Here is a 26,844-nt window from a genome sequence, read left to right on the forward strand (position 1 = left end):
TTCCATAGAAAGAGGTTGCTAGGCTTAAATAACAGCAAGGTCTTGAAGTACCATTCCACAAACCTTATATTTTAGATTATCCTGTACAGTCACACAGGATACCCAGTCCTGACATTCGTGGCCCTGCAGGTCTTCAGCAAGAGCCTTTCTTGCTCCTTCTTGCTTTCTTTTGCTACAAGTTTCGTCCTGGATTAAAGAGAAGAGGACGAGGATGGAATTTACCAAAATCGTCCTTTGCTCTGTAAAATTATGCAAGAAGTGATGAAGAAATTGCTGACCAATTGAAAGTGCCACAAGTTATTTTCCCATGGGAGTAAGTGGAGGGGCAGGCAAGGAATTTTGTAAGGATCACTGAAAATAGTATTTTTCTATGAATGATGATTCAGTTATTTTCCCTTCCCTTCCCTTCCCTTCCCTTCCCTTCCCTTCCCTTCCCTTCCCTTCCCTTCCCTTCCCTTCCCTTCCCTTCCCTTCCCTTCCCTTCCCTTCCCTTCCCTTCCCTTCTCTTCCCTTCCCTTGTCTTCCCTTCCCTCCGCTCCCCTCCGCTCCCTTTCCCTCCCTTCCCATCCCTTTCTCTATCCCCTATCCCCCATGCCCTATCCCATATCCCTTCTCTGCCCTCTGCTCTGTTTTGCTTTGCTCTCCTTTCCTTTCCTCTACTTTTCTCTACTTTTCACTTTTTTTTCCACTGATATGGGAGACTCATTTGCGGTTCCAAACTGTCTGTCTTTTGTCTAAAGCTGGGAAAAGAAATCGTAACAAATACATGACTGGTAAAAAAAAAAAACATATTTCTGCAGGCATCATTCATCCCTTACTCAATAACCATAGAGCAAATAAACAAGCAAACAAAATGAATGCATTTCTGGTTTGTTGTTGTGGGTGGGGAGAAGTTCATTACTAGGATCACACTAGGGGGAAAAATACAACTTGCCTATGAAAATGCTGAATTCAAGCCTGGGGCAAATGCATGGCAATTCTTCATTTACCTGAGAAAGATAAATAGATCTGAGAGATAAGGTACCCAAGGAAAATCCCAGTTCATATGTATTTCCATAACTACTTTACCATAAAACAAATATATTTAATTAAAATATAGGTCTGCACCTGACTTTTTATAAGCAGCCTCCTGTGACTGATCAAAACCACTTTCACTTTTTTAATGTTTTGCTTTATAAAAAATTAACCAGTGCAAGTTTTTCCCCTCTGTTTTGCCTGAAGCAAAACCGAATATTTACCTGCCAAAGGCAATTATTTTTGAGTTTACTCTCTTGGGAAAAGGAGTCACCAGTGTTCAGAGCAATCGATATGAGCTATTTTATCCTTTAAATGTTTTCTCTGAGCAGCACAAACCCATCTAACATCTGGAAAATTCCACCTTTCTGTTCACTATCTGATCATCATGAGGAATATTACAAATAATCATATATTGAGAGAAAGATGGAGATGAACGTGTGCATATGCGCATGTGTTAAGCAAAGAGAATTGTAGAAAAACAGTGGCTAAGAAGGAGAAAAAGCCATTTGAGTGCTCAATATCTTGGTAGACAGAACAAACATACAAATGAGGATGCCAACATCTCTCCAATGTACTTGTTGATTAAATTGGTTGGTAGAGAAATGGGACACAAGCTACAGGAGGACATTAAATGTCCATTAATACCTGGAAAGCAACACAGAATGTGAAAATCAAATACTAATCTAGTGATTGCAATTCATCTAGTCAACAGGTGTAACTATGGCTAAATACCTTTTTAGGACTGATGTCTATCGGGATCAGAGCAGATACGGGAAATGAAGACCAGAAGAAATTTGGGAAGAAAACAGCACAGACTGTCTGAATAACTCACAACAGAATGGTGATTTGAGCTGACAAAATGTTATTTGAGGAATCACTCTCTCCAGCACTGTTTGCTTTAGGAAGTCAGAGAGAGGTTTATTATGGCTGAAAGCCTTTACAGCTGTCAGATATAAGTGCTAGTTAGAGGAGAGAAAATAGTAACTTAAATTAACAAAGGTAGCTTGGGTCTGAATACGAGTTTTTATATACACATTTTATCTAACTCAGAGCATTATCAAAAATTGCCTGGAAATGCATTAATTTCAGATCATGTTACATACCGGTGAGGTGGTTATTTTTTTTCATTTACTGTGCCTTTATTAGAGTATGTATTAGTGATTAAAAAAAAATATTACCATCAAAACAAAAACTTGTAACAAATCTCCAAGCTCTGCTCTTTTTCTTCAGCATAGCTGTTTCTCTACCACTGAGACTGAAGATGGTGGGTATATGCATGTTGTTAGGATACTGCTCATAGATATTGTCTGAAACACTGACAAAATGCAATTTTTCTGTTCAGTGGATTTTTTGGTCAGGCCAGGACAGAGGAATGAATGTCTGGGGATAGTTACACAGCATACACAAAAGCTAAGAGCTTGGTTTTTGATGAACTGAAAAATAAAATTCATTGTTTTTATTTGCCTTTGGAAAAAGTGTAAGTGAGCAAAAAAAAACAATGAAATCTGAATCTCTGCTTTAAAGTGAATGATGGACAGGAGGAATTTTTGTTTTATTTAAATACTGCTTGGGCTCTAAACAGGCTTAAAGATCTGATCATCAGTCCTCAGAAAATACTCAAGTCTCTCCAGAATATGCATTACTCATTCTGTTAGTTGAGTCAATCCAGTAATACTGTCAGTCAAACTACCTGGACATAAGGACCAGCTCATCCTTCAGATGAATGTGAGCACTTAATAGTAAAATAGTGGGATACAGAAGATGCCCAGAGGAAGACACAGCAAATTTAATGAAGTTATAATTATAGCATCGTAAAATTATTTAGGTTGGAAAGGATTGCTGGAGGGCTAGAGAAATCTGCCTCTCAAAGAAGGACCAAATTAGATGACATTAGTTTGTTGCATACCAAAAAAAAAAAAAGTATTCAGAGGGTATGTATACTGGAGAAATGCATATTTTGTCATGTTTAAAATCTTTTTTGTGTGCCAAAATTTAAATAAATCAGTGTCTGGTCATTTGTCCAACTGTTTTTTTTGGTGTACTGTGGAGCAGAGCACTACAAAATTGCGTAGTGAGAACTAACTTTTTTATTGGAAAGCCTGAAATCTAACTCATAACAGAACGGTTGAAGTTCAAAGGGACTTCTGGAGGTCATCAAGTTCAACCCTCCTAATCAAGCAGGGCCACCCAGGGCAGGCTGCCCAGGACCATGATCAGACAAATTTTGAATATCTCCATGGATAAATATTAAACAAATTAGCCAAATAATCAAACATATCAGAACGTATCAGTCAAAGAAGAGGAGGAGAAAGAGAGGGAGAGCAACCCCCCTCAAAAGTGATGTTACCTACAATTACCAAATAAGCCAAGTGTGATTAGAAAGCAGAACAAGATTGAATCAGGGATCAAAGTATTTCTAGTCAAAATACATTACCATACTCTTAAAAGAATATATATATATTTTTAAAAGAATGCATTGTAGGACCAGATTATCCAGAATTAGAAGTTCTGTTTAATAAAGTGTTTTTCCCCCCAACCTACTTATTAGCTCTTCCAGGAACTATAAGAGCCCTGAAATCTGCTGCAAAGCGGTGCTTTAAAGCTCATGAAATAGCTGTACGTTCTTTATTATTAGAAGTGACACCATTGTGCCATCCAAATGGAGGACTGCCAGAAAATGCTGCCAGTCACATTCAGAGCAGCATTGAAAAACCTAACAAAATGCTCTCCTCTTGCAAGTGCTCTCCCAGTTCAGCTCACAAAAATAATTTAGCTAGAACAAGGGTTGTTTAAATTATTAGTGAGCTGTTGAGCAGAAAAAGATAGTTTATAGTTGCTGCTGGCATCATAGGATTTGAGGTCACATGGCAACAACTCTCCTCACACAGATTTGTTTAGTGCGCTGGGTTTGTTTCAAGGCAAAAGTCCATTCTTAATAACATAGACATTACTGCAGATTTTGTATGAGAGACGATGGCCTTGAAAGCTTTGGCATAGATCAGTTATGTGACCCTAGAGATTGCCAGCTCTTGGGCAAGGGGGGAACAGGAGTTCATTTCACACTTACAAAATGCCTATCAAAATGAGAGCTCAGTCCTCTGACTGCTAATAATAATAATAATGATAATAATAATAATAATAATAAACAGCCTGCTTCTTATGCTAAGAGTTTAATCAATGCAGGTGTAAGTCAGTCACATACCTATTTTTTTTAATGTAATATATATGATTATCATATTTGCTTGCATAATGATTGCTTATGTACAGCCAGATTTCTCCCTTAAAGAATGATAGTATGGCTATTAGCTAAAGTGCTCCTCGTGACCAGTCAGAAAGTGTGGTTATATAGGAAGACCATTGCATGTGTACAGCTGTTATGCAAGTGAACACTGTTATTTTAATGTACTGCTTGAAACATGTTGGCTAGAATTAATTGGAGTTGTGGTAGATGGCAGTAGATTTGTTGCTAGTTGGTGGCCTGCAGTTTCAAAAGTACCTAAAATAATAACAAATCCAGACTACAAAGTGTTGGGTGCTCTTCCCAATGAATAAAGACCAAGCAGTTAATTCTGCAAAATGTTTATGTACTTTTTTATTTATTTATCATTTTATTAAAGAAGAAGCTAGGAATTCTAGTAGGGAAGCAGAGCCTTGGTGGACAAACAGTGGACAACAAAAATGTGAATAGATGATATTCAAGTCAGAAAGCCTTCTTTCTGCATGTCAGACAGGATGCAATGTTGGATATTAAATGGACAAGCAGAGGCTGGTCTGGGAGCGTGGGGAATGAGGCAACAATAAAACCAAGTTAATTTAGTGGGGTGGAAGAGGTCTGGACTTGTTGCTTGTCTCACCTGAGTACTCCCTATGTGCCTGGGAACAGCTTGTGAGCTCTATCACAGAGGGAGGAATTACAGGTTCAAGGTGAATAGAGCTGCAGGTTCTCCAGTCCAGTGCACAGAGACAAGCAGGGATGCTTCACAGGCACTCAAGATTCACAGGCCAAAAATTTCAAACTTGGGTACACAGAATAAAACACTTTTCTAAACTATCTATTGTGCAAAGATGTCAAGCAGCTGTCTCAAATAGTTCTTACGCATGACTAGTTTAAGCTGAGGTATGATCCAACATACATGATTTTAGCCCTCTTCTTAAACAAAGAAAGAGAGTAATTCTCTTTAACCTATGGAGCGGATATTTAAGTTGTTCAATCCTTAAGACTTTACAGAAGTGGTAAAGTTATTGGCCCGCTGGAATCAGCTGCTTTTGTATCGTAAATTTATTTTGCTTTATTATGTATGTAAATATTTGGTATTTGTATCCAATGCACAGTCTTAAAATCCTTTGAAAAATATTTATGTAAATTCAGGAAAGCAAAGAGCTCCTTCAGATTGGAAAGATTTTTAGCAGATTAATGAATGGGGCAAGTTTGACCCTATCTGTATGTCAAAGTGAGGAATCGCAAAGTGCAGAGATTGTTTAGCACACATATTTATGTTGCTGCAGTGACAAGAGCTGTCAGTTTCTGTTTCAACCAAAACCTGGAACAATGATTTGGGTTTTGTGAAGGAACTGCCACAAACTCGTCCTGAGAGATTACAAATTACACACTTTTCTTCAAAGAGGGGAATTGTCTCCATTTAATTCTATGTCTCCACAGGGTTGGGAAATGGTTAATTTTTATTTACTATACCCCCAAAAAATTATAGGAGACAGAGCCCACTTGCATCCCAGAAGAAACTGTTTTGGAGAACTACTCCAGTTCAAGACCATCTCACCTTTAGGAGAGACCCTGTTGTTACACAATCCTCCTGCAATTTATTACTAATTCCGTTCATTATCATTTAGTTCTTTCTGATAAGATGGAAATAGAACAATATTGTTTAATGAAAATAATCACACGCCCACACACACATGTACAATCAATCACATTTTAACTGTATTAAATAGCGGTGCTGTTAATGCTGTGGGAAGTAAGTGGGTTTAGAAAGCATGATCTTAAAACAACTGTTAAACAATTCGTTGCTGATAGTGTTTCTTTATAAGGAACAAGGATGGATTTATTGTGGCTAAACAGTCCTTTGGGAAACATTCACTATTTTCAATGTCATATACAGGAAACCCACCACATATCTTATTAAGACAAAATGTGTCCTTTCAGATTGTAGATTTTGAGTGAAATACTGCTTGCACATCTCATGAAAATAATTACTTATAACAATGTAGATTTATTTTAGCATTTATTAATACACATATGCAGGAGTTAGTTGACAAAAAATACTAAAAAACTGCTGTTACCATAATGTTACCAAAGTTGGGAGCTTGCTCTGAGCTGTGCTGGGAATAGGCCTCAAAATTGCAACAGAGTCCAATCTGTAAAGATTGATGTAGACAAACATGATCTTTTCTCCTGCTCAGAGCTGGTCAGGAGAATGTTAGCTCTGCTCTGGGAATAATATGAAGCTGTATTATTTTGTGCTGTCCTTTCCCCTACATGGGTCTCCCAACAAGATCCATGTGCAACACCGTGGTGATGAACCCATGCTAACTTCCACATCCAAATTGGCTGATATGAATGTGGCTTAAGTGAAGTTTTGCCTTTACAGACTCTTAGCACAAGAGAATGGAGTCTCTGTTTGCATTAAAATTATGCAGGAAAGTAGAGTGAAGGATTACTCAGTGTTTGGAATAACAGCTTGTGTCTTGATCACCAATTCTTTCTCTCCCTGGGAGTTTCTGGGGCTGTGCCCCTGAAACACGTACAGCAGGATGGGATGGAGAATAGCCTCCTGTGGTTGACAGGAGTCAGCTGACACTAACGTTTGAGGCATGGATCTGGAGAGGACCAGCTAAAACTCCCCTAAATAGCACTCAGACATAATTTGGTATATAGCACCAACCAAGAGCTGTTCCCAATAAGCAATTTGGATGCGGCCACTCTGTGTTTATGTTGCATTTGTTGTTTTTGGTTTTCTTTTCTGGGAGGGAGAGTTTAGGCATGTGGACATGAGTCAGGCTGCACCACTTGGCCTCAGGGCTGGAGCACAAGGCTTGCTCGTGTTGTTCAGCACTGGAGAGGTGCTGTGTGAATGGGAAGGTGTACACGTCTCAGGTCTCCAGATGAAAAATGGGGACCACAACAATTCCTCACTATAAATGAGATATCTAAAAACCAAAATGCACTAAAGAATAAAAGACACGGAGATATGAGTACAGTTTTCATGAAAATGTATATCCTAAAGTACACTTTCAACTTGAAGGTGCAAATAACTGTGATTTTAACAAAAAGAAGATAAACAATTCATTCTCTTTATCTTATGTTTTGCAAAAATGCTTGTGCTAAACCAAAACTAAAAACAATAAAAATGTCATTTTTATGTTTTTAGAATGTTTTCATTTGTTAATTTACTGACATACCTGCAAACTCATAAAACCAGTGTTGCAATTTATATTTTTCCACTCTTATGACCTACTTGAATTCTATTTTTTCTTCAATTATTTGAATTCAAGGAATTCAATCATCTCTTTTCCATTAAAAAATTGTTTAACAATTGTTTTGGCAGCTGAAGATTTTTTACATTTTGAAGTAAAAAACAAAAAACAATAGCAACAAAAAAACCTGGTTATAAAATCATGAAAAATCTTAATTTTTTCATTGTTATTTTTAAAGTTCACTCAAAAAAAAAAAAAAAAAGGAAAAAAAAAAGAGCAAGCAAGCAAAAAAAGAAGAAAAAAGAACGGAAGGAAAGGAGAGAAAAATAGTAACAAGAAATACAGAGAAAAAAAGACGTATTTGTTTGAGGGCATAAATAGAGAGAGAAAATAAATGTTTAATGAGGTATTCTTTGGAGTATCTTTTGTCGAGGCTTCTTTCACAAGAGGACAGTGCATTTCACAGCCCTGAGTAGGATACTTATACGTTTGATTCTATGTGAAAATTGGGGGGGAATTAGTAAGTCTGTTTATGTGTTTTTGCTCCATGTTACAAAACAAATCTCTTCATTGAGTATAAAAGGCAGAAAAATAGAGAAGGAGAACAGAAAGCCAAGCCTGCATGGCAATGAGCAGTGGAACTGGCAGGAGCTATTACTTTACATTCTCCCTGCCTGAAATTATCTATTTCCATTCTATAGTATCTTTGTTTGTCATTCTCCTGCTTATGTGGTTGCACATAGGCTTCCTTTGTTTCTACATCCAAAGCCATTATCGTGTTACCTTTAAAGTTTGGCATCCAGCGACACAGGGGTCATTGGTGCCACTTTGTGCATGGTTTGTATGACTTCATTAGCTAAATAGAACTGTGGGAACAGTCTCTAGGTGACCCTCATAACACGAAGAACTGTGGGCTTACTTCTTTCTTTTCTAACATGCTGTGTTAAAGACACCCAAAATGTTCTTCCAATTTGTTTTCAGAGACAGTCATATAGAAACAAACGTTTGCTGGGAGTAGAGGGCACATCTACTTCTATCACGAGGCTAAATTCTGCCCCATTATATATATCTCTGTGGTTGTAAGTCTTGCTCTTGTTTTTTTTCTGCTGACAATGTGACAAATAGACTCAAATGTACAATTTTATCATATTGTCTTTATTATTTTGCCAGCAATTCTCTTCATTCAAAGATGCCACCTATGGAATCAAACCACCAGCTTCTTGTTTTTCTCAGGTATCTGGGACTGATTTTGTGTTTGGTACCACTTCCACATGAGGCTCTGAAACAGTCTCATTTGAGATTGAATCCTTTTGAAGTCCAGGCCATTGAACTCCACCGAGATTTACACTGCTCTTTCTGTAGTGTTATACTGAGGGAAGTCATATAAACTGCTCTTGAATGACAGCCTTGTCTTCTACTGAAAGGAGCTTTGGCAGCAAGCATTTGGTGAGGTATTGGAACAGGCTGCCCGGAGAGGTGGTGAAGTCATTATCCTTAGAAGCATTCAAGGAAAAGGTAGATATAGCAGTGAGGGACATGGTTTAGTGGGCTTAATAGGGATGTGTTGGTGGATAGACTAGCTGATCTTAGTGGTCTTTCCTGCATTAATGATTGTTCAATTCTAAGTAATGTTAGGATGATATGACTTTTTTTGTATTCATCGGAGCTCAGAGAATCTGTCTCATTTCTACCACATTCTGAGATACAGAAGCTCTCCACGCAATACCACTGCTTAGACTTCCAGGACTTTCATACAGGTTCTCAGCTGTGTTGATGTTTTGTTTCCAAACTATTTTACTCAAAATAGTTCAGCTTCTATTACATAGAGAAACACGAGAGAGGAGTAACTGCAGTTGTGGATCACTAAGTGACAAACTGTCAATGCAAGATTCGTGGATACATCTATTCAGTGAAGATACTGGAGTTTCGCCTGAGGCCTCAATATGCTGGTTCAATCCCTTGGAATCATCACAGAGAAAAAGAAAGAGCGACTTTAGTCTTCCTTTTGCATCCTTTCTGTGTGGATGCCTGGTCTAGTATTAGATGGGGAGGTTGGTGGCCCTGCATGTGGCAGGGGGGTTGGAGATTCATGATCCTTGGGGTCCCTTCCAACCCTGGCCATTCTGTGATTCTGTGATTCTGTGATTCTGTGTACACGTGTACAAGTAATGCTTTAACTACTTCTTTTCAACAAGCAAACCTATTCACTGCTTTAAATCCAAAGAATAGTCAACAAGGTTCTGATAGACTCGGTCTGTAATTTACAGCCCAACCCTAAGATATATCTTAGAGGTACCTGTTTCTAAATAATACAGTTGCCCCATGGGCAGGCAACTATGAGGCATTGCACTGACTGGAATTATTAGCCAACATACTTCAACTGCTCTACTAGATTCCTACTCTCCCACATGTTTCCTCAACTTTACTTTATTTAAATACATTAAAGCCCATCCTTGCTCGCATCATTAATGACCTACATAAAATCAAATGTGTAGGAGATCAAGTGGAGGAATCATTGTTTATATTTAGATGTTATTGTTTAAAGCAAAGCCAGATCATTAGATCAGTAAACAGTACTTTAGTTAGAAGCTTGGTCAGATGATAAGCACAAACTTTATTATTAGATAGTACTTTATTATACTTTCAAAGACAAACTGGATTAACTGGGTGAAATGATCATTTTCCACTAGTAATTAAAGTGATGCAATGTCTTAGAAGATGAACCATGCTGAATTTTGAAAGGAAATGGCTTAGAATTTCAATGTAGACCTGAGTCCAGATTGTTATGGGTAGGCCCATCTTCTTATAGTTCCCATGGTTCTTCACAGCTTACTTGGAAAAGCTACCAATCCAAAATGCAGTGCATTTTTATGTGATACTTGAGTGAAAACAATATTTAGCATGGATTAAATAAAAGTTGATCTATTTATACCTATGAAGATTCACATAAATCCACTGAAGACAATAGCCAAATTATAGTTACAAGGTCTGGATCTTCCAGAGGGTTAAAAAAAAAGTGGAAATGAGGATGGAAAGTAAGCAAGATTTCCAAAGATTCTTGATTAGATTTTCAGTAGGTTCATATTTCTCCCTAGTGCATATTCATCCCTAAATGAATAAGGACCCAGAGCAGTTTCTCAGCCTCCCACTCTGATTTTCTGATGAAAGTACATACTGATGTGAACCTTTGGGGCTGAGCCAGCCTACAAGGTCTGCCTTTTGGTTCACATTCAGAATTGATAAAATTTCCCTTCTGAATCCAAATTCTACAGAGTTTTACCAGAACAGAAAAACAAAAGCAATTTCTAGGTTGTCTCCAAGATGATCCTAAACACAAATCAAAAACCATATTCTGCCTTGTATATTACCTCCTGGCCTACCTCTGTATGGTAAGAAAATCTGGAGGATCAGAAAATTTGGGATGCTTTGTAATGGTGAACACACCTACTGCATGACTTGGGCTATTCACTGGCTCCAGTTGCCTTTGAAGCATTTACTGAGAAATATGAAATCCGTGCCTTGGTTTCTTGTTTATGGTTTGTTCAAGCTGTGAATTAAAGTCCCAAAGTTATGCATAAGTCACTGATGTGTTAATTTGGTTAAAGCTAGAGGTGAGCAGCTCATCTCTGTGACTGACAGATACAGTATTAGTGCCTGTGTCTGCTTTGCTTGGCTTCTCTCCTTCAGTTGTAATTGCATCTAAAATCCATATACAGAGAAAGTCAGAGTCACTCATGGGAGTCGGTCTTTCTGGAGAAAAGATGGCAATAGCTTTCTGCTTTCAATTTTCTCTTAAATAAATAAATAAATAAATAAAAGTGTTTTTTATTCTTGTTCTGAACCATTACTGGTGGCAGACAGCAAGTAAATTTGGCAATATCTACTATTTCTCAAGTGTCAGCTATTTCTTATTTAGTTTATCATTTATCCATACATGGATGTGTATGAGGATTTCTTCCAGTGCAAGCCAACTCTCCAGTCTCATATCACTGTTGCTGAATTCACCATAAAGACAGGCACTGGTTTCACCAGAGCAGAGTCTTGTACAGGGCCCAACATGTAGTTCATGCTGTATAAATGGCATTGATGTGAATTTACCCTCTCCATCTAAAATCACTCTCAGTGTTTTTCAGATGACTTCCCACTGTTTGAAGCTCACTTCTGTGCACACAGAAGGCATGCAACCTACTGGGGTTGCATCATGGTGTGTGCTACTGAGAGTATGAATATATGTGTGTAGAATAAAAAGAGGAAAACAACTGGTTAGAGCTTTATTATTATTTTTAAATAAACGCCCTAACATCAACATTTTATATAGCATCCTTTTTTTTTTCTCTTTTATTTTTTTCAACAATTCAAATGTGTCTATATATAACTGAAGAGAGCACTTATATATGTATAATATTATTCTGAATTTCACAGCTCAAAATTAAAAAAAAAAAACAAAAACAAAAAAACAACTAATACAACTTCGCCTCTTTTCCAGTGTAGATCTTAAAAGTACAAAGAGAGACATTAGATAGGCATCAGCAGCTTCCCTAAGCACAGAAATGTCATCCTCATCCATTTGACCTGCTAAGGAATTAATCTCACATCGCTCTAAGTTTGAGAGAGTTTTTAAGAAGGTAAATGCATTTTTTTTTCATTTTTCCCTTTTTTAATAGCAAATACTATCAAGAATGTTTGAAAACTTTTAGAATTCCCATCCAAGTTAATCCTTTTAAACCTAGCTATGCTTATTAGCTTTCTTTGAACAGATAAGGCTTAAACAGATGTGTCATTTGAAGAACTGAAGTCAATTTAATAGCAAAGAAGGATACAAAATAGTGGCTACAGAAGGTGAAATGTGGCATTTGATGAAATAGTGGTGATACATTTTTAAATCTCTTCTAAAACTACATTGTTGAAATGACAGAAATTACTAGTGAGCTGTTATGGTTTTAGGAATTATAGGCATCAACCTATTTAGTGGTGCTAAGAAGCAGCTTGAATCCCTGGCTGTCTCTCTCAAGTCATTTCTGATGGCATGGCAGCTTCTGCAGCTAGCTGTATCTGCAGACAAGAAGTGCCTTGAATTTATCAGCCAGTGGGTTGAAATGTAAAGATAGGAAACCTCTTTATCCATCTTTAGGAGAAGAAGGAAATTTTTAAATCAGCTGAATTAAAATGGCAGTTTTAATTGAGTTCTTGCCTGCAACTCATTGTATATCCTTCCGGACGGTGGCAGCTGAAAAACACAACATTACCTCGTTAGGATTGTCCTATTGTGCCAGCGGATCTGTCTGCTATGGCAAGGCAGGGTGGCTTAATGGGGATGCATATAGCAAGTGTCTATAGAGTTGAAAGACATTTCATTAGACATATCTGCAGCACAGATGAACAGGAGAACTTTACAGTGAGGGCCCTTGTGCTGCATCGTCAAGGAAAAGTCAAAGGAATTTTTTTCCATTTTGCCATACAGAGCTTATCTTGGAAGGTTATTTACAGTTAATATTCCAAACAGGAGCTTCTGAGTTTCAGAGACATCTCTGAAAGCACGCTCTAGGAATTTAAATCAGTTGCAGTTTTGGAAACAGGGGATGGAGAGGGAGTTACAGCTGAACAGCTTTACTTCTCTGCCTGCAGCTTAGCAGACACTTGGGGTCTGACTGCTTAAATCAGCATCCCAGGTACCTTGGGAGAGACATCAGAGGGTACAAGGATGTATTTCCACTTTGGGTCCCCCTGCAGTGCCACAATAAAATAAAGCCTTACTCTACACACAAAATATGTCCTTGAGGGGAAAGACCCTTGCAGTTGTAAATCATCGTCATTGCCTGATAGTCCCTCTGTCTTTTGCAGACAAAAGGCAGATCAAATCAACAAGCTTTCTTAATAGCATTTCTACATCTGAGCAAAATATGTTGTAATGAGCTTTAAGCTTATTACAGATCATCCCAGGGGTAACACAGGCACTAGGGAAGGGTTAACACCTGTGCCCAGGATGCACACTGTCCATGAAGATCAGTCCAACAGATGAGATAATAGGGTTTTGCTGAGGCAGAGGAAAGGGATGGCTTAACAAGAGATGAACGGGAGCTGAAGCCAAATTTAAATTAATTAACTTCAGCTAGACTGAAATTCTATTGTGAAAAGTCAATGGCTGCGGTCAGTGAGCAAACTTGGAAACAGCAGGCTGGGAAGGGAGTAAAATATTTAGTGTGGATCCCACAGCAATGTTGAGAGACCCCAGTTCTTGAAGGAAAAAATAAATAAATAAATAAAAAATATCTATTATTTTCCTTCCTTCTTTTTCTTCTTTATTTCAAGAAAAATGAAAATCTAAGCATATACAAATAGCTTTAAATATCAACATGATCCTCTTACTCCTTTATTTTGCAATTTAATTTTTTTAAGCCAGCCTCCTGATTCTGAGCACGTGAAATATACTACACTCTTGTGGGACAAGAGCTAATCTTGAATATGAAATCTCTCCACAAATGAAGCATAAAAATCTTTAAATATTAGTGTTTTTGTCCATTTTCAGCAATCAGTCCTAGACCTGATCTCCAGTTATTTTCAATCAGGAAGATGCAACTAAAAAGAAACTTCACAGCAGTCAGTCATACTTCTCCAATATCTGCCATTTGACAATATTGTTAATTAGAATGATTTTAAAGTATAGATAAATAGACATATAGATAGATATTTACCTATTAAGTGTGCAGGTGCAATTCATTTTCTCTGATTTTACTCACCAAAAAGTCACCATTTTATTGCATGTTTTGATTTCCTTATTAGTCAATGGAGAGTGTACTATCTCCTCAAAAACCTTGGAGGTCCCTGGAAAATTTCTGCAGAAATAAGGCAGTCTGAAGGGCTACTTTGGGAAGATATAGTAAAATTGGGAAAAAATCCCAAGAGGGAAAGGTACAGGAGAAAAAAATTGTAAGTTTTGGAGAGTCTCTAGACTTGGATTCAACAAAGTGTATGTAGGCTAAAGTGTTGAGTATGTGCACTTGTGCTCTGCTGAGAAGAACCAGGCCAAAGTTATGAATGCCAAGGCATGTAGCTGAGCCAGACTTCCAGTCACTGTTCTTTGGTACTTAAGGCACTATTTTATCTTGAACACCAGCTCTGAAATCTGTTAAAAAATAAGTAAAAAGTAAAAGGAGATAAATTCTGCTCAGCACAGCAAAGGGCAGCAAAGGACTTCCAATGTCAGCTCAAGAGTGCTGTTTGTGCCAACAGCATTGGTGGGGTGACATGGGGTGCAATTAGCTCAGAGTGTAACAGAGACTCAGCAGTGTGGACCAGCATTCTCCATGTGTGCCTGCTCTTTCTTTTAATAGACTAAACACAAATGTCTCTTTAGCCACTTAGAAAGAGACGGTATGAAATGGCTGTAGTCACAAATGGGGTTTTAAATGATTTTAATGTAATATGAAAATCCATTCACAAATCCTGATGTGTTTACAAAACATATCCTCGCTGCCTAATACGTTTATTTTAACACTTTATTCAGGCTTAAATGCCATTTTCACATGCTAGGTTTGTTTGGATTTTGCATAAGGTTGTACCACTTATTCAGGAATGTCTGACAGTACTGCAGCATTGGGAAAGAGTTCAACTTTTGTTTGAGTTGAATCATATTCAACTCCTGTTATTCACCATTTAGAGCCTGAGTCATCAAATAACAATACACATGGGTTTGGACTGTTTAGTTTCTGTTCTCAGTCTGAACAGGTGACATTCTCTTTAGCACAACCACAGGCAACAAAAGTTAGTCTCATCTGTACCGAGCAGGACAGAGGTTAAGTGAATAAAGCATTTTGCCTTAGCACAGTTTCCTTCAGCTAAGAGTAGACATCCTTAACTTTCTAGTTCAATGTGAAGCTGAGGAACATAGATGGATTCTTCCCCAGCTTTACGATTTTTGTTGGTAGGTTCTATAATTCACTATTTTCTACTGCTTTTAGTAGAGGACAAAATCATATTACACCTGTGTGAAAAATTAATTTCTTCAGTTGCATTCATCATTTCCTGAGACAATTTCAGTACGTACCATATTCTTGCTCCATGCCATTTACCCTTGTGAATCCTCCAGCCATAGTGAATAACACAGGGTACGACACAGCATCTCTTCAACAACAAATGTGTTCATTCTTCCAGACTTTATGTGGGATTATAATTTAATAGCAAATCTGGTCCAGAGTTTCTTCCTTCTCAAGGTGCTCAAGGGCCAGTATATCTAAAGGATATAAAAACTGAGTGATGACAGTCATGTATACAACTTTTTTCTTTGATATAATGAACTTGTACAGACAGGAAAATCTACTTTGTGGAAGAGAATGACCTCCAACCATGGGTTTAGCTGTCATAGGCTCTTTTTTTTTAATGATCAAAGTGATTGTGCTTCTTCAAGGACCTCTCCTATTGACAGAATTGACTATTGGCCTCACTCTAGCTTTGCATTCAACTCCTGAGATCTTAGGGTAAGCAAAAGGCAAGTCAAGTATTGAATCTAAAGACAAGTTCCCCTTTCCATACTGAAATGTTTGATCATTGGTGAGTTAAAATAAAGACAGCAAAGAACATAATTTCAGACATAACCTTCAGATTACCATTTTCTGTATTATGAATCTCTCACCAGTGCTCTGTACAGATATATAATAATTTATTCATTTTCACAGGAAAGTCTACCAGTGTGTCATGACTGTTAATGGAGAGATGCTATGCAGTGTCAGTTGGAAAGAATTTCCAGACTTTATGACCTAGGCCATGGGTAACTGATATTACAGTCAGTATGGCATATATCATATATCACACTTAATACTTATTGCAGATCACTTTAAACATATTTCTCCAGAACTCATCCTTAGTGATGTTGAAGAGTTCAACTTTGATTCTATTTGCTGATGAGGATTTCACCTTCCTTTCATCTTGTTTTTCTATCAAGTTGTTATTATAAACTCTGAACTTGTAGCCTGTATGAAGAACCCAATAATTGTCAGACCTCACATTTTTTGGCACTTAAGCTAAGGAATTTCAAAAAAAATTTGATTGTAGTTTTAGTTTTCTTCAAATTTTGCCTAACCAAAGTCAACCTGCCCATCATTTGTGTTAACATAGATTCAGAAAAATAAGGCAGCAGCAGACCACACCACATATGCCACAGTGTATTATTCTTTCTAATCAAAGCATTTGCTTTGGTTTCCAAAGTGTGGGAAACCTGACACAGATGCCCATTGCAGATAGGGAAGGATCCTCTGCTCTTCAGCATAGTGCAATAATAACAACAACAATAACTTTGATTTTGTTTCAAGACTTCTCACTTGGGATCCTACAGAAGTTCTAATATCCCACCATGCCAGCATATTATTTTTGGATTGAATGACTGGATGAGCTTGATTTACATCTTATCGCACTCCTTAGCCCATAATGTGTTTTTAAATCATGTCTAAACAACTTACCACAAAGCAAAATTGGAGGCAGGCGGTGGGAAGTATCTTTAATATGTGGAGCATCAAAGAAAGAAACCTCAGAGGACTAAGAGGGGTATGTTTGCAGCTGGCTGAGTCATGTTTCATGTGGGGCATGGTCCCTTGCTAATAATAAGTAAACTGCTAAAATATTATTCCACACTTTATTAACTTGTTCCGTAAGTTTGCATGTCCTGTGCAGACATGCTCACTGGTAACTTCTTTTCTGTAAGAACTTTTCCCCTGATAATCATTCTGATAACATTAGAAAATAGCTTTTTTCCTACTGTTCTCCTGCTTTTAAGTCACACAGCCAAGGCTCTGAAGATGTTTCCTTTGCAGTGCTGTGGGGTTTACACTATGAGTCAATAGTAAAGTCTTTTCAAAGAAAAGTGATAATCACATCCAGTGAATTGCTATACAAAAACAAAACAAAACGAAGCAAAGCAAAAGAATGGTCAGAGCCGATAAAAGTTGTTCAATAATGCTGTTCCTGGCTGAAAAAATGGGATTTTGTTTTATTTTGTTTTCTGCAACATACAATTTTTAATAGATTAACAATCCCTGAAGTGTTTTTTATACAAAGTAGGAAGAAAATGTATGAAGTCATTATTCTCTTTTATAAATAAATAAATAAATAAATACATATGCATATGCATATACATATACATATACATATACACATAAAGTTGAATCAATTTGGGAATTCATTTTTCCGGAACAAGATTTCAGTCTTTGAGATAGCTCTTCCTAAACTATCAAGTAAGGAGATAAATGGAATTTCCAGTCACATTTCAGAAAAACTGATCAACTCTTTGTCTAGTAAGGCAAATATTTACCAGGATGGGGCTGAGCCCCATGACATGTTTTGTTTTCTAGAAACAACCACATATTACAGACTCTGAAAACTGCAAGTTCTGATGAAGAACAGAGGGGAAATATAAAGAGAAATAAAGTAAGAAATGGAATTTCTGATCAAAATGAAAGATGTCCTTCACAATGGCAATCTTATTTTTAAAATATTCTGTACTTCAATTTATAGACATCTTAGTTGGGATGGAGAAGATTAAATTTCCCATGCTGGTTCAGACAAGATAAAAATTTGATCCTTGGTCTTCTCTGTCCAATGGAATTTTCTTAACTGGTGTATTCTGATGGTTTTAGGAACTTGGACACAGTAGTACTGAAAGATCATCTCAACTTTGATGAAGAATCTCATACTTGCTAAAGAAATCATGGATGTTTCTTCTATGATCCCCTCTTATAAGCTGTGATGTTTCCAGCTGCCAATGTTTTCTGTAAAAAAAAAAAAAAAAAAAAAAAAAAAGAGAAATATTTGAAAAATCTTTATGTGTCCTATTAAAACCCTAAAGGATAAGTGAAATATGCATGCATTCATCCCATTGGAGCAGTAAGGTGTTCAAGACTCTTCTAAGCAAACCTCAGTCTTTTCACCAGCTGCTGGCACACCTTATACTACATTTTTTTTTGCACACATGGCAGAATCTCTTGAGTTGGTCAACTTGTGTCTCAGTAGTGGACCTGTGAACCCCTATCTGCTAAATGGACTGGATTTGCACGTAATTGTAATAACATTAACACTTCTCCTCTGAGGGTCAGCACTAGAGGGCAATGCAGCCACATACTTAAGCACACACCAGTGATTTTCAGTGGACGGATGTTGCTCCAGTGTCTTGAAAAAGAGGGTGGAGATGAGTTGTCAAAACCATGAGTCAGAGAGAAAGCTGGTCCCACCATAACTATCCTGGAAATGCCAGTCTTCTGGCAGGCAGCAATTTGCCTTATCAGGCTCCCATCACAAATTAACAGTGGACAAGGTTTCAAGATAAATATAATGAATTCCCTCATTAGAGATAGATCATACAATACAGAAAGGTTTCACAATGATCTTGGAAAGTAACTCGCATGTATATTGTATGAAATCAGCAAAACCTGTTCTATTTTGATTAATTAAAAAGAAAATTTCCAAGACTGTCTAAAAGGGGGTTAAATTCATGCAAGATAAACAGCAGAAAAAAAAAATCACTCAGACAAATGTGCTAAACTGACGTTATTAATGACAATCTCTGTTCAGGGTCCTATTCTGAACTTGGCCTTGCCCTCTACTTTACTGAAACCCTATATCTAAAAATGGAGAGATGGCTGATATGGTAAAGGCTAAGAAGTTCAATCTGTTGGGACCAGGATTCATTTCAACCCATCAGAGCTCATTATTTTGCTAAGTGGTGACATAATCACAGAGCTGAGTTCCACTGGGACTTGGCTCAAGCTGATGCCGATGCTCCTGTGGAAGAACACCAACTCCAAATCAAGCAAAGCAATAGGTTATCAAAGATGGTCAACTCCATGGCTACTAAACATGAACTTCTTCCCTTGAACTGTCAGTCAATCAAGACTGATTTTAAATCTCGGGGAATAATGAAAAGAAATAGAGTTGAAGTAAATGCCACACAGCCTATGTCATGCATAGCCCTGCTCCCTGTCCCCTCCCCCCCTCCCCATACCTCCCCTATTTGATATGCCATTATCACTGCATTTTGTCTAAAAAGATAGACACATTCAGCCCTTAGTGAATTGCACTTAGAACCGAAAAATAAGCTTGTCTAGTTATATTTCTTTGCTGTTATTTTCTTGTTGTAGCTGGCACAAATCCCTCTGTTTATTGAAACAATAAGATGAAAAATTTTACGTCATGAAAAGATGTGACCAGTACTTTTACATAGGTTCACACTTATGAGTTCACAGCGACTCAGAGCCTTGTGCTCTCTGTTTAAGCAGTGGGGATTGAGATAGGTGGAAATGTGAGATTTGATATCTTTTCTGCACTTGCACAGTGGAACTGTGCCAGGTTTGCTGCTCATTGAACTGCATCTATGTAGCCAAACTGGGATTTGTACCTGGACGTGTTTGCTGTTGAACCTAGCATCTAGTGCATAAGCATGTCCTACATACACAGGGAAAATAGTAGTATAGTAACCCTTTACTCTGATTCAAGTCTCTTGGCCACTCAAAGTATTTATTTTATAGTTCAGTGCTTCTGCAGCTTTCTGTTGGCATTGTGTTGCTCACCACAGTGCTTCAATGCAGATCTATGTAATGATTTCAGTTTTATAGAAACTCATCAAGGAAAAAAAAAAAAAGATTGAATACCAAGGTGCAACACAAGAAGAAACATTCTGAAACACTGCAGTGTAGAAGACTCTTAATGACTGAGAAGAAGCGGATAAAAGATTGTCAGAATGGAAGAAGCATTTGTGATTTATCAAGGGAGATTATCACATAGGGTGACATGCAGTAGGGATATCTCCAGGTCAGTCTAGAACTTTTGGAGCAACGGACTGGCAACAGATAAATGTACATTATGATTTAGGCTGTTATATTTATGTAAGGCAGATTGAACATTGACACGTGTTACGAAGAAATGTAGTGGATTCTTTTCAAATGCACATTCTGGCAGATATGTTTGATAACATGGAAGTCCTGAATCAGTCAAACAAGATTCAATACTTCTTGCAGAAGCAGCTGAATGAAATAGAAGGGCCTGCTTTGTACAGCAGGTTGTACTAGCAGAGCTTAAAGTCTCTGGAAGCCTATAGTCTGAGCTACAGACTTAAGCCTCTTAAGCCTGAGAGTTGAAACAGTTTTGTATTGTCCATAGATAGTACACAGAGGAGAAAGCAGACCAGACAGTGAGCAGTGGGTTGCACGCCAGGGAAGGTGTAAATTGAAAAGGAATCCATCCTTACACTGAGTCATAACAGAAGTTATATTATTACTTCTCTATACGTGGGTATAATACGCTATTTAATGTTTGAAATGCTAGGTACCTCTGAAGCGAAGATTACAAAGCAGAATGACTTTAGAGTGGTTAACGAGATATTACACTAAACATTACCTTACACCAGAAGATGAAAGAGGGAAATCAACAGAAGTGCAAACACTTAAGAGTTGCTATTGTTGTTTTTAAATTTGCCCATCCTCAATGAATGTATAAGCACGGAGAAGTTATGCTATCTTGTGTTTGCTCATCTTTTGTCTTTTTATTCAGCTCACCTAGCACATAGTTACATTAGAAGCCAATAACACCTTAAAAAAAAAAAAAAAAAAAAAAAAAAAAAAACCAACAGAAAAAGCCTCTCTGATTTGCATCAAATCAAAGGAGTTTTCAGCCATCTGAAGTTTTACAAGTAGGGACTTCACTTTAGTGATGAAGGTTGAGTGGCTTATTTCCTGGTACTTAAAGGAGATTTGTGCTGCAACAGTAGCTTGTTAAGCTGTTACCCTGTTTTGTTAGATACTAATTTCTTTTAACATGAGTTTACTTTGTCTTGCTATGTTTGCTGTTATTTCTTGAGTGGGTTTGGTTATCTCCTGCTTAAAAGGAGATTCAGACTGATAGTATTTACCTAAGTGAGCCATGGACATTGTCTTAACCTTTAATGCATTTGTCACTTGACAACAGTTAAGGAGGACTTACTTTCTGCTGTTTCTAAATAAATATTTCTGCATTAATCTGTGAGTGTGAAAAATTTCTTTGGAATGTGACTATTAATGTTATGTTCTCTGTGAAAGACTTTCAAACTAAAACATCAAAAATGTGTATGAAAGGAGAAAACTGAAAATAGTAAAGAGGTAGACTTGCATGGCCTTTTTTTCCTTACCAAGCTGCAAAGCTTGGTAAAGCCAAGGAAAGATCCCCTTACATTCTTCTTCTAATTGAGTTCAATTAAAAATAAAATAAAAATTATTTACTCCTATGTTTTTAAAACACACAAATTGACTACTGTGTGTATACCAAAAGCAAGGCAACCGCAGATATTTCTGTGAAGTTGAAAAGCTGCATATAAATCAAATGCAGCAGCTTCAATGTTGAAGCTGATGAACAGCTCAGGACAAAAAAAAAAAAAAAAAAAAAAAAAAAAAAAAAAAAAAAGAAAGAATTTCCTATTTATCTCATTTACAACATATCTTCTCAGAGAGTTTTTTCTAATCTCAATTTTCACCAAGGAACAAAAGCTAAGGCTTGAGCAGGGATGAAGGGGAGCTAGTAAAGGCCTCACCAAATCCTACTGTTGGAGGTACTGGTGTAAGAGTTTGGAGCGGGCTGCTGGCCATGGCCATATAATGGGAGATCTTGCTCTAAGATAGGCATCTCTCACAAAACCAATTTAAAGAGTCATTCTAACAAAGTTCCTATATTTTACAAACATTTTCTTAATTGCAGTTACAGCAAATTGTTCTACTTGGTGAAAAACAGCAGTGAATGAACATTACTTTAATCTTCAATCCCATCTGATTTCTTCAGTTTCAAAGAGAGGTTCAAGCATTGGGAATACATTCATGTTAACAAAGGTGTCATGGATCCAAGGGCAGCCTGCTGCAGGGGTTGGTCATGGCAGGAGATTAGATCCATTAAAGAACTTCGGTGCTGTAAAGTGCCAAGTGCTTTTATTTTACTTCATCAAATGACTTTTTAATGTAAAATGTACAAATCTAGGAGCAGGGATTAAAGTCAAAGGTTCCCTTCCTCTAGCTGAATTCTCTTTGCACACATTAGCATCTTTTGAGGTCTTAGACATGACAATAGTATTGACAGAAGTAGAAACTGTCTGGGTCAGTAAATTCAGACCAAGTATAAAGCATCAGCCAGTTTTCATCAAAATTTTGTATTTTGTAGTTGAAAAAAAAAAAAAAACCAACAAAAAAACCCTCTCTTATCTTTCTTGTTCTTGAACTGTAATTCCTAACTTTTTTTTTTTCAGTTCCTCATCTTCACCACCACAACAATAACAGAAGTGAAATATACTGAAAATTAGGAAATTTTCATGCGATATTTGACTCAGCATAATATCTAAGTACCAATAATTAAATAACATCAAATTTCCATTTCAATATATATGTAAGTACTAGAAAAAAAATCCCATTATATATATAAAAAAAAAGTCTTTGAAGATTCATTATTTTAATCACTTCTGGATTCTGAGCTGCAAAGAGAATCACTGAACATTCCTAGCAGAAATCACCAGTATCTTCAATCCCTCCTTCTTGTCACTTTCCTGCCTTGTTAAGCAATATACAGGCTCAGCATTTACTCCATCTTTTTCCACCAGGAGAGTTTAGGATCAAAATATATGTAGCACATTTTATAGGAGAAAATAAGGATTCAGTAGTTTTCCTGAAATCATTCTTAAAGTGTCATAGCAAGGCACAGACTCAAGCACGGACCTCAAATTCCAATCTACCGTTCAAATTATTTGTTAATTTACTATTACTGTTTTCATTCACATACATTAAATGTAAGAACAACTGACTGCTGTAAAGGCAAAATAACACTCTCAGATATGTTATTCTTGGCTCCACTGTACTTTTTTTTTTTTTTTTTTTTTTTTTTTTAGATCAGAAGCTTGAGACTTTTGTGAATTCATGATTATTATTGTTTATTACTGTAAAGTGGCTTATGTGACACTTTCTGAGACTGTATTATCATAATGAACCTGAGCACAGCACCCACAGTCCCACCTACACAAGGGAATTAAAAATTTCTAAGAATTCAATTTCTAAGTATGATCTTTGGAGAATACCAAAGAAATATGAATCACTTCTCATGAGTTACATGAAAATGTTACAAAGCATAAAGCAAGAACTGTTCATGTGAAACATTTTGCATGAAAGAAGGTGGCCAGCTGGCTAGATCAGCAAAGTGACTGTGGAACTTGTGAATTTCCACTGAGATTTTTTTTATTTTTATATGTGGAAAAAGAAAATCTGCTTTGCTCAAGGCCGAAGCATACAGTGGATGCCCTGTCCTTGGGAGACATTCAAAGTCAGGCTGGACGGGGCTCAGAGCAACCTGATTGAACTGTAGGTGTCCCTATTCACTGCAGAGGAATTGGAGTAGATGACCTTTAACAGTCTGTTCCAGCTCAAACAATTGTATGATTTGATTCTGATGCAATGGGGAATTGTGGGCTGTAAATAGCCAAAGTGCAGTCAAAACCAACCACTGAAAAAATAATCCTTGCCTGGACCAATTCAGTGCACCAAAATTTTTTTAATGGATTTGAGTAGCAGGTTGACTCTGAAAGCAATACTGATAAATAACAGGTTTCCTATTGGTCTTACCACATTCATACTGCAGATTCAGTGTTTAAAAGATAATCAGTATTCCCGTCTTTAACCCTCTCCGTATTACATGACTCACTGCTGTGTCTGCTTTATAACTTTGATATACCTGAGCTAAACTTGAAGTAGGTCTGTACTGTGGTTGGTACCATTGGCGCTACCTATGCAGGCTTATTTAGAATGGGAATCTCCACCAAAACCACAGCCTCTTTGGAAGAGACCTGCATATATTATTTCTTTGCGGAATTTTAATACTCCCATCAGTAAGACAGTGAGTTTATAGCCTCAGCACCATTTCAGAGATGATAAACTACTTCCTGGTGAAATGGTGGGGCTTACCCACAGTCAAACAGAAAGTCTGGGGAAAAGCAAGGAGCTGCCCCCAAATCATCTCAATCTTGCACGGAAATGTGCTTTACTGTCACAAAATTTTTATCCCGGAAAGATGGCTGCTCTACACAGTTCTGGGAATATCAGCTATGAGTTTTCTGAATTTAAATCTCTAAGAGATTAAATTTGAAATGAGGAAGACTAGGCTGATAAATTACACTGGGGATGAAGGTTTGGCTTGGTAAAGGCAGCAGCTGACTTCGCTGTTTGTGATACTGCATAAGTGCCATATGAAGGCAGCAGAAGTATTTTGCATTGTCTTGAAAGCCAGGAAAAACATACCAGCATTTTTAGTAGTCTGTAGGAATGGTAGTTGATCTGATCATCTGCTCAGAAATGCAATAGGAGCAAAAAGCAGGGAGTGCATGACAGTTCATAGAATCATACAATCATTAAGGTTGGAAAAGACCTCTAAGATCATCTAGGCCAACTGTCAATCTATCAGCAATACTGTCCATTAGACCTTGTCCCCACGTACCACACTTTTCTTGAACACCTCAAGAGATGGTGACTCTACCATGAGGTAGCTCATTCCAATGCACCACTCATTTGGAGAAGTTTTTCCTAATATCAAACCTGACTTTATCCCCAAAAAAAGCATTCAGATTCTATTCTCAGCAAGCCACTTCCTAGAAAATCTGATGTTGTTCCAAAAGAGTTGACATAAAGGTAGGGAAACAGCAAAAATGTAAAATAATTTCTCAAAGCATCCGTTTTTCTCCTCACCATAATATTTACTTCTCCTTTAATATATTGAAAATAAAAGATTTCCATCCCAGTGGAAAGTTCTGGACATGCTGTGTTATGCAGTAACATTATGCTCTAACATTTCAGTCATCTAAATATTGTTTTTGGGATTACTCATGGAAACTTCTCAGTGGAAGAGGAAAGGGGAGGGGAAGCAGCACAGGGGAGGAAGGGGGGAAACATCCTTCATTAATGCTCGTTTAGCTCCAAAAAGTAACTCTGTGAAGTCTTTGGATTATTCAAGATATCCATGGTTTGGGAGTCTGTTTTCAATGTCAAGTTTCCTTCTAACCCATATCACTTTTTAATATATATATATATATATTTAATTTCTGCAGAGGAGGATAATGATTATTTCAGAAGCAAGTGAGGAAAAGATGGATTGTCTTTATACGAAGTGTAAGTTTTGGGTAAGGCAATTAAGCGGAACAGAAAATAACCAGGATTAAAACCCTTTTTTAGATCCTGCTAGGGCTGAAATTGTTGTCACGGGGAAGATGCGTTTAATCTCCAGCAAAGTTTGGGTGAGGCAGTCATGAAGATGACTGTCTAATTACTGCAAAACCTTCAAAATGGCAAATGCAGGGGAAGTCTTGCTGCAAAGAAAGAGCAGCTTTTTTTTTTTTTTTTTTTTTTTTTTTTTTTTTTTTTTTTTTAAATGTCAAATGCCAACTGCACACCTGTGATAAATATAACCCTACAGCTGTCACTTGGGGGTGGGAGCCTGGGTAGGAGTGGGCTGTGGGGATGGCAGCTCTCCCCATCCTCACACTGCTTGATTTCGTCTGGGGTTTCAGCTCACAGTTCCAGAGAAAGCAGATGGCGGCACTGGGTGAATCACTGTGCTGATGACGATTGAGTAAAGGTTAAGGAAGGGATTATTACACAACTTTCACGTTTGGGGTGGATAGATGCGAGCCAGCATACTCATTGCCCAGCAAACTCATCGCTTTCTGGGGAAGGTAGGAGCTTTAACCCTTTGCTCTCTCTATTCCTCCCTTCTCCCAAAGAGATGTATATCTATGGATAAAAAGAGATTATCTGAAATTACACAGTGATTTTTTGTAATGTTCATCAGCTGTCATCACGAGACCAGACCTCTGGTTAGGAGAGTGAGGCTTAATAGTCTTCAAACTACAGAGAGTGGGAAATACCAGAAAAAAGCAACCCCTCAGACACATGCATGGAGAGAGGAAGCAGCTGTGTAAAAACCACCTCACATCTGAAGTTTCTATACCAACTGCTTTAAAACAGCTTAATTTTGCAGCCTCAGGTGCAGGATCCTTGGTTGCTGAAGCCCTGATTCCTGCATAATACCCAGGGCACTTGCTCTCCCCTAGCCCTCCTTGATAGGTCGGGATGACAGATCCTAATAACAGTAGTAATGACAGCTGATGGTATAATTAGAGCTGTGAATTAAGTGTGGGAGTTTTGCAATCTGAGCTTGTGACCTCTGGGCTGTATTCCTCATTGATGTGTGCCCTGGGACACCTCTCTGCAATCAGGAGGATCGCATAGGCAGTGAGTGAGCATGTGTTTCATTCATTTCTTGCAAAATCACATGGTGTAGGGGAAAAAAAATAGGAAAAAAAGAAAGTAGAAAAAAGATATGACGTTCTATCAGCCCTGAAGTTCAGAAAAGTAGTGATTTTGA

General features: G+C 37.5%; 1 long non-coding RNA gene across 1 annotated transcript in view; it reads left to right on the plus strand.

The window, feature by feature from the left end:
- Positions 1 to 25,849, plus strand: part of LOC128079753 (uncharacterized) — a 324,094-nt gene extending 298,245 nt beyond the window's left edge. The window contains exon 2 of the long non-coding RNA XR_008206310.1: positions 25,804 to 25,849. This is a non-coding gene — a long non-coding RNA (uncharacterized LOC128079753). The remainder of the gene's footprint in view (positions 1 to 25,803) is intronic.
- Positions 25,850 to 26,844: the final 995 nt, after the last annotated feature.

The sequence above is a fragment of the Tympanuchus pallidicinctus genome, unplaced genomic scaffold (assembly GCF_026119805.1).
Source record: "Tympanuchus pallidicinctus isolate F22 unplaced genomic scaffold, pur_lepc_1.0 scaffold19, whole genome shotgun sequence".
Taxonomy (NCBI): Eukaryota; Metazoa; Chordata; class Aves; order Galliformes; family Phasianidae; genus Tympanuchus; species Tympanuchus pallidicinctus.